Source organism: Manis pentadactyla, chromosome 14, assembly GCF_030020395.1.
Source record: "Manis pentadactyla isolate mManPen7 chromosome 14, mManPen7.hap1, whole genome shotgun sequence".
Lineage (NCBI taxonomy): Eukaryota > Metazoa > Chordata > Mammalia > Pholidota > Manidae > Manis > Manis pentadactyla.
Window position 1 is genome coordinate 40,581,166 of NC_080032.1, and position 8,419 is coordinate 40,589,584.

Below are 8,419 nucleotides of genomic sequence, written 5' to 3' on the forward strand. Positions count from 1 at the left end.
CCAGAGCCCATTGCCTGCCCCAGATTTGCTGTTTGTTCCCATTATGACCCAGGCTGTCTCTTCCACACTTTATCTGACAGCATAGAGTTGACCTGTTATAGTGCAACTGCAAGAAAGAGACATTTCCCGGCACCTGTGTGTCTGACGGTGCCTCCAGCCAAACCTTGCAGCTCAACCATTGGAAATGAGGCCGACCTTCCCTTAGGAGTCGATACCCTTTACTCACAGCATTCCTTGAGCAATCAGAGGGCATCCCAGTGACATTCTTCACAGCTGCTAGCAACGGCCTTTAATTCATCTGGTATTTAACTAGGGTGAAACATCCTCTGGCTATAACATGTTTGTTGGTGTGAGCTGAGCCTGGCTCATCTTCCACTCCCTCTAGTTCAGGGTTTCACACCAACTGTAGTCTGCAGGCAATGCTGCTACTGCACAAAACACTCTCCTTCCATTTCCTGTTTGTGCTTTAGCATTTTTATTCTTTTGGTCATCTCTTGGTCAGCAGAGAATCACAGGATAGATCTGAAACACAACGTTTCACAGATAAGTAAAATCAGACCTAGAAGATGATGCAACTTAGAAATTTCAGAGTTAGGATAACATCTGAACTCAGTCTTTCTGATTCCAGAAACATTTCTCCTGGAGAAACATTGTCCTAGTATTAGAGTCCTCAGTTTACAACAGGTCAAAGTGCTGGCCAGCTGATAGCTAGGCATAAGAATCACAGGAAATCCTCTTGCATCTTTAAAAAACCATGGATTTTTAGAAATACTCCAGAAGGTGTTACCATACAGCCATGTTTTTGTCCTTCTCCAGAATCTCCTTAGTAGGAGATCTCACAGAAGAAAATGATGATGAATATCCCTACATGTAGATTCTGGAATCAAAGAAAGACCATGCAGCAGGAATTATGGGTGTATGCATAAAATCTATTACACCTTTTTTCAGTGTCACATGTTTCTGCTTTCAGCATTTTGAGTGACTTGATGTTTGTCATTGGGAGAAAAGACACTCATCTGTGACCACGGACCAAAAGCTACCTTTGATGGAATAAATGGGAAACCTTTTCTGACTTGCCCAAAGTCACACTTTCAGTTTCAGATTCTGCAGTTATGTTCCACTGTGGAAGATTTTTTATTTTGGAAATTTGGTCATTCTAGAAAAAAGGATGCTCTGTCTGAAGAGACCACAAAAGTATCACAAACACTTGAAAAAGATTTCCCCAACCACGGATGAACAAATGATTATTTTGGCTAATTCCTCTTTTCTAAATGACTTAGCAAGGATACATCAATCCTGGGGTATACTCTCAAGGAAACCTATACTTCCTTATCATTCCTTGATCAATAACTCTTTCCTTACTCAACTGTAAACTCCATAAAGATATTAGCTTGGTCTTATTCAAAGCACAAGGTGACCAATAAAATTAGTTCAAGAAATGATATTTGAGTCTATTTTGTGTTATTATATAAGATGTTGGTTAGGATTACTGTTATTTTTAAGCAGCCAAAACACATTAAACTTAAGCAAAACAGGACATTTCTCCCTGGGCCTCATGAACAAAGTGAAATCAGGGGAAACTTTCCCTCTCCCTCTTTCTCATCTAAGTTTCTTTTGGTTCCTTTTGCTCCTTTGCTTAATTGTTTTTCCCACTATAAGCTCCCTTTCTCTGTGTCTCAGTCGACAAGCAAAAATTGTATTTGTCTTCATTCCTGCTACCTGGGAAAAAATTCAGAGATTTCATTTCCAATGCCAGATTTCTGAAGAAGGGATACCAGAGAAACTCATCACCTGTGGCCGAGAGACTGGGGTCCATGTTTGTCACAGTCACTTGGGTGAGTCTACTACAAGGCAATTTGTGAAAAGAGATCCACTTCAGGTGTTTTCCACTTATTTGCATTTCCTCTTACTTGAGCTAGTTGTTCTTTTTGTTAATTTTTTCCATTTTCCTATGTTTAGGGTTTTTTTTTTTTTTGCTACCAATCTTTCATATGAAAAACATGTCAATCTTTTTTGGAAACAAAAAAGAAACATTATTTTTCCGGTTTATGTCAGTTACAGTTCAGTGCAGAAAATAGAAACTCCTCTAGATATTTTAAGTAGAAAGGGATTAAACACAGAGAATTAGATGCCTGTAAAATCCCTGGAGACTCTGTAGGGACAGCCTCTGGGCGGGCCTCTGTGAATGACCCTGCAACATTACAGAAACTGTCCATAGATGTTTCTACTGCATCTGCCACCATCAGGCAGAGCACTCGGCTGCAGCTGAGACCCAGGGATCATGAAGCCACCACCACTGCAACACAAATCTCCCCAACAACCACACATGAGTGCTGCCCCAGAAGACCTCACAGCTCCACAGCCAGGCCTAAAAACAAAACCTAGTAGCCAAATGTGGGATCTGCCTCACTGTTACCTCCCAGGAATGCATTAAGAGTGAATGTAATTTGAATTTATCACTCTAACTGCAAAGTAGCCTGGGAAATGTCATTTTTTTACCCTTCAGCCTCTGAAGCACCTGAGAAGGATGTGGGGCAAAATTCTAAGTGCACTTGACCTCATCTAATACACACACATAAACATACACACACACAGTGTGTTCCAAGAGATGTGAAATTTATACAATTAAATTGGTCAGTCTTTTTTTTTTGGTAACTTATTCGACTGCTTCAAAATGCGTAGAGTCATCCCACTCCAGAAACATTTAATAAGTATTAAATTCCAGTTTCTTTGTATCTTCTTACTGATACTGTCATTTGAAAATGAGATGGATGTGGAAACATCAAAATGAAAATAATTGGGGGCACTAATTTTTCTGCTCAAAACTGTATTCAACTATTGTTTTTACAATTAAAAAGAAATAGCAGTCAAAGAATAACAATATGCAGACTGATTCAAATTCTACTTTGAGTGGAATTCATGAAACATTTCCAGAGAATAAGGACCAATTTGTTCAGATGTACAATTTCAAAATACTTAGGTGAGAAGTTGTTCTCAACTTTGTGCTATTCCTAAGAGTACAACTCCTGTCTGCCCCCAGAAGTGATGATGCAGAATGCCACAGGATTGGGAAAAACAAGGCGAGTCAGTGTCATAATCATTATAAGATATTCTTTGTTTCATTTGAAGCTTAATCCGGTAAAGCTGCTTCTTTTCTTATCAGATTTTACTTTGAGGTTTTCCAAAATCTTTCATTCTTTTTTTTTTAAGTCAGACTCCAAATGCACAAACCTCTCCAAATGTGCTTAACTGCATTCGCTCAGTACTTAGAAGAAACCTCCCACCCCAGAGATTTGCTTTCATCACACATCACACCATACCAGCCATGCTCTGCGTCCTTGAGACCTGCTAGGGGTCCTGGATGCCGACCTATGGAAAGCAGTTTTCTGGAGCAGCATCTGTCTCCACACACAAGTCCTGGGGCTGTAGATGGCACTGTGGTCCTTGGAGTCCCCCTGGCACTGCAATGGGTGGGGTTAGTCAATTGAGGGCTCGCTCTAGCTGTTACTTCCTTGAGGAAAGCAAGCTTCTCTACTACAACTTTAAGTAGGGCTTTGTTGAGCACTGTCTCCATCTCTATTGTGGACAATCACGTAAGCTTATCTATTTTGTGTGGTCTGTGGAGGAAAGAACATCATTAATATTGTTTTATTAATTCAGTGTTTCTCATATTCACCCTACACTCAAAATAACCTTCAGAGATTAAGATAGTAATATAAAGACACCCACTGAATCTTCAGATTCAGATTCAGTGGTCTGGGATGGTGCCTAGGTACCAACATTTTTTAAGTTCTCCGCTATTTCTGCAGCCAGGGTTGAGGATCCTCGTGTTTCAACATGATGACCCAGCTTCCGTGACCACTTTGCTCTTGTTTACCTGAGATTTTCCTGGTTTTAATACTGTGTCATGCTCTCCATCCCCAGTAAATTGGGGCAGTTGGAGTTTCCATACCCAGAAAGCTCTTCTCTCAACCTTCCAAGAAAGCCTGTGTCATATGAATGCACAGACTCTCTACGCAGAGGGCATAGAACTGGGCTTACAGACAGAAAACCCGGGTTGTAGCCCTTCCTCTGCCATTCTCTCGCAGTGACCTTGGGGGTGTCACTTACCTTTTGAGCAATAGTGTCTTCTGCTTCCTCATTGTTATGTTGTGGGGATCAAATAGCAGCACACCTGATGGAAGGGGAAACTGAGGTTCAAGGAGGGTAAATGGCAATGCTGGGGTCACTGAGTTGGTAAGAGAGTGTCCCTGAGGAATTCAAGGAGAGATTCTTCTCACTAGGAATGAGGTGCCACTCCAGGCAAAGAGCAATGCATTTTATGGATTTTTCCTCTTTGATGCTTATTTGGACCTCAGGTCATCTTTATAAAATGGGTTTGAAGGTGATAGATTCATTTGTCCCAAGTTCTAGGTTCTGGGGAGTGGGTTACCATTGACCTCCCCCAATTCTGTGTGTGACCCAAGAATATGCGTGTGTAAGTCTTCAGGCTTCTCATTGAGAAAAGCTGCATTACAACTTTATTGTTGATTTTTTTCACATTTTGTGTTTCTGAAATAGAGTATTACAGTCAGTGTGGGTATTTTATGTCATACTGTTTTCATTTTATCCTCGAATTGCCCTTAAATTAGTGGTATATCATACTGAATGAGCTATTAGTATCCAGAAAATCAAAATATTCCTTTTAATTGAACCAGTAGCTCTGTGAATTGGCTTTTGAGCGTAGAGAGCCTGCCTGGAGCTATATGTAGCATCCCCTAGGGGGCAGGAGCCTATGTCAGCTTCCTGAAGACAATAGGGGCCTCAACATCTCCACTCCATCTTGGCAACTTAGCGTGCATGGATCCCATGTTCTTGGAGAACGTGGGATTGCAGGTCAAACAGTATTTTTGGAAGTCATCACCTAGCTTCACTCTCAAACTCTTCCATCTCAAAATTTAGCTAGGTGTCCCTCAGAGTTATAATGAGCTTAAAATTTTATTTGGTGTGCATCTGTAGTAAATATCAACTTTCCACCATTTGCCATCCAGCAACAAAAACATGATACCAATAGACACGTGAAATAGGAAAAGAACTGGGGTGCTGCAATGCTAAGAGGCATTCCAGACAAGTCCAGGGGGAGCATGTTTTACATTCCGAGTTACTTACCTTATACTCTTCTGACCATACACTCTCACAATACAGTCTTTGAATAAACTTACTGTAAAAAATAAATGAGTAACTGGCATCTTGTTTAAGTAATGTTCTCATCACTGTTTGAGTAACTTGGTAGGGCCCACTTGCCTATGTGGAGCTGAAGGAACAGAAGTGAACAGACTTTTAATATAATTATTCATAAGATGTCAACTCTCATAACACTGTTTCTCAATTCTCTGCCAACCTGAGGGGCTCTTGTTTTCTACTCTCAGGATAATGTGTGACATGCTGACATCCGGCTGGTCAATGGCAATGAGATATTCACTATCATTGAGAGAAAAGAGGACTGATAACTAAGTCTGGTAATTCATGAAGCATTTCCAGAGACACGTGGTGAAATGAACTGAAAGTGCAGAGTCTAAGATCCTAAATATTTATGTTTTAGGTGATAGGAGGCAAAGGATGGATATGGATCAAAGAAAAACGTAGGTCCTCCCAAGAGAAATAGTTAAGCACCAGGAAGGAAGCACAGAATAAAGGAAAATGGCAACTAAGGCAAATTTCAAGTCTACGCTTGCCAATGTTCCAGCTGTGTGACCCTGGACAAGTCGCTGAACCTCTATGAGCCTGTTTTTCCATATTAAACAGGAGATACAACACCTCAGAGGACAGTGGTGATGATGGAATGCAATAATAACATAAGGAATCTTGTGCATAAAAACATGTTCAAAATGATACTAGGAAGTGGAAATTAAATATTATTTTTTCAGTTTGAACTCCTGGATTCCCAACTATGCTTTGTTGAATATCACATTTTATGTGTCATGCGCACTGTTTTGAAGGTATCTAAGAACATAATATGAGTATATATTCTGATTTAGAGAAAGGTTCTGTGATTCTCAAAAGGCAACTACATTACTTTATGCTTGGCTTGCAATTGTCTTCTAGGTGGGTTTCAGAAGGACTCAGGTCTTAGTCATATTTCTGCCAGGTGTTAGCTAAGTGGCCCTGAGAAAGGCAACCTATGCAAGACAGGGTACTTATCTGTAAAATGGGATGATTCTACCCTTCGCACCTCGCAGGGTTGTGGAAAGAATCAGAAGGAAACAGACACCAAAGGGTGAATATACTATATTAAGATGTGAATTACTATAGTAATTAGGAAGATCCCCATTCTAAGGAATCCAGTGAACTCCCGATGTATGTTTACACCCGTGGGCTTAGAGAACTAGGTTTTCACTGAATACATAAGCTTTAGAACCCCCGAGACATCTCCTGGAAGCACCAGGGTGAACCAAATCTGCCTCCTGAAATAAAGCTGTCTTCCCTCTTGCATAGGGAAATTACCCTGTCTTATCCAGTATCCTGGGCTGAGCTTAGGCTGGAGCCATTGCTCTGCCTTTTCTGTGTTTTAACACCCCCTGCACAGGTCACAAAATAGGCCCCACCCAGAGAAGAGCATCATTTAGACTTTATGAATTTTCATAACATAATGCCAACCTTGCCCATAGCACAGGGGTGCACTTCAGACAGAAGTTCAGCACCTCCAAATTCAAGGGCCACCAGAGAAGGTACCATGGAACTCACTACTCCCTCTGTCTCACCTTTCAAAAACTAGTTAGGCAAATGGATTCTTAGGGAAGATATTCAAAGGGACATGCTGCCTATCTGGCTATGTAAATCATGGCTCTTAAATTTTTTATATATGAGGATTTCTTATAGCCAAAAAATTTACCAATGCCTTTCCCAAATAACAGCAGTTTTATTTAGTAACTACTGATTGACAGCCTACATAGTGATCATCAAAAACACTAACCATTACCATGAATTCAATAGTACAATAATCAAAAATATCTGCCTGTACCTGTAAAATAGTCAAACATATTTGTGTGAGATCTGTTTACTCAGTTTGCAGGCAATTTGTGGTGAAGAAACTCAACAACAAACGCTACGAAGGTCCCCATGGTGTTTTGACCCTGCTTGGCGATCACTGTTCCTAGCCAAGTAATATCAGCGTTCCACCACCTCCTTAGCTGTGCTGCAACAGAAACACTACCCCTCTGCTACAGCTGAATATGTTACCCTCAGATTTTATGGAAGTTTGAATATTGACCATTATGTTTTCTATTGCCACTTATAAACAATGAATTTCTTTCACAATGTAATGCCAGGAAATGCTTATATTTCCTGGAGAACCAGTATATGGTTTGGGGTTTTCTTCTTTGTCAGTGTTGTTCTGGTTGTTGTGCCTGTGTGGTTAGGAGCATTGTTTTGAAAATGAAAAGAAATAAGACTGAGGTTAAAGTTGATGGGGACCCAGAGCTGCAAGAAATAAAGATCTGTCTTTACTAAGTTGGACATGAAAATAGCTACTTTCTTCTTCTTTTTGTCCATATTGGCCATAACCTTTACTTATTTACTGACACCCCATCTGGTATTTCTTCATGCTGGAACATAAATAAAATTGCTTTGTTTCTCAAAATATAACTGTCTGGGGTTAATGTATGGTTTGATGGCATAATGACCATTGTTGAAGCAAGTGACAAATATCTCAGATGGAGTCTGATCCTTTAATTGGTGATTACTGCCAGAGTTGACAGGGCTTTTGAAACTGACTCACACTAACTAAACTCAAGAGACTGATGTATAAATCAGAATGTCAGCACGTGACCTGGGATGGTAAATACTGATTTGACAAATCGAATCAGTAATTTCTAGTCAGTTTAGTTCTCCTTTTTCATGCACTTTGCCTAAAACATTCTTAGGCCTCTTTGAGACAGTCTCTGTGCTTGCTTTTGTCCTTCTTGATTGGGTTTCTACCAAATTTCCATCCAACTTGAAGTGCCTATACCTCTTTGGTTGAATTCACCCAGAAGCAGACCCTGAGAAAAGGGATTAGTTCAGGTCATTTACTTGGAGAGAAGATTCCAGAAACACTGGTGAGAGTTGGGAAGGGTGTGTTAAGGAATAAGTTATCACTGTGGCCACCTGGGTGTCAATCTCTCTGGGAACTTGTGGGAAATGATGTACAGCACTCCTTGGCATGGCTGCACTTGAGGACCCTGGGTCAGGAGTCCAGGCACAGCTTGCAATGGTCCTCTGCTCAGGACCTCACAGGGCTGTGGTCACGGTGTCAGCTAGGCTACATTTTCATCCAGGGAAAGAACCTGATTCCAAGCTTATTCAGGTTATAGGTAAACTTAATTTCCTTGTGGCTGAAAGATGGAGGGCCCTGGTTCTTTTCTGTCTGTTGGGTGGAGACTGTACTCAGGTCCTAGAAGAC